Source organism: Morus notabilis, unplaced genomic scaffold (genome assembly GCF_000414095.1).
Source record: "Morus notabilis unplaced genomic scaffold, ASM41409v2 C11212975, whole genome shotgun sequence".
Classification (NCBI taxonomy): Eukaryota; Viridiplantae; Streptophyta; class Magnoliopsida; order Rosales; family Moraceae; genus Morus; species Morus notabilis.
Genome location: NW_010382715.1, coordinates 1 through 500, shown reverse-complemented (window position 1 = coordinate 500; position 500 = coordinate 1). Strand labels below are relative to the sequence as shown.

Below are 500 nucleotides of genomic sequence, written 5' to 3'. Positions count from 1 at the left end.
AGACCACCATACAGAATGCAAGAGAATGTAGAAGTAACTAAGAATGGAAACTCATCAAAATCTCTCTCTCTTATTACTCTTTGTGCCCTATTTGTTGGCATGCAGTGTTGCTCAACTTGATCGTGGTATTAGTCGGTCAGATTTTCCACTTGACTTCATATTCGGAGCATCATCAGCTGCTTATCAGGTATATGCATCAAATTCTAGTTGTTTATATCATATTTTATAGTTTATACCACTTATAATATGTGGCATTACATTGCTTAATTTGTTTTTCTATTAAAAGTATGAAGGAGCGGCGGATATTGGTGGAAGAAAACCCAGTATATGGGATACCTTCACTGAGAATTATCCAGGTCTAATACAAATTTATACTCTTTTATTTTTCATGTACAGTATATAATCGTACTTCTATCTAATTACATTTCTTTCCATTCTCATGAATTTAACAGAAAAAATAGCTGACAGAAGCTCTGGAAAAGTTGCAGAAGAATTCTATT

The 500-nt window shown here is 33.4% G+C and overlaps 1 long non-coding RNA gene across 1 annotated transcript; it reads left to right on the top strand.

The window, feature by feature from the left end:
- Positions 1-44: 44 nt before the first annotated feature.
- LOC112094781 lies at positions 45-500 on the top strand. Its single transcript, XR_002903679.1, has 3 exons — positions 45-187; positions 287-356; positions 453-500. It is a non-coding gene; the product is annotated as an uncharacterized LOC112094781 (long non-coding RNA).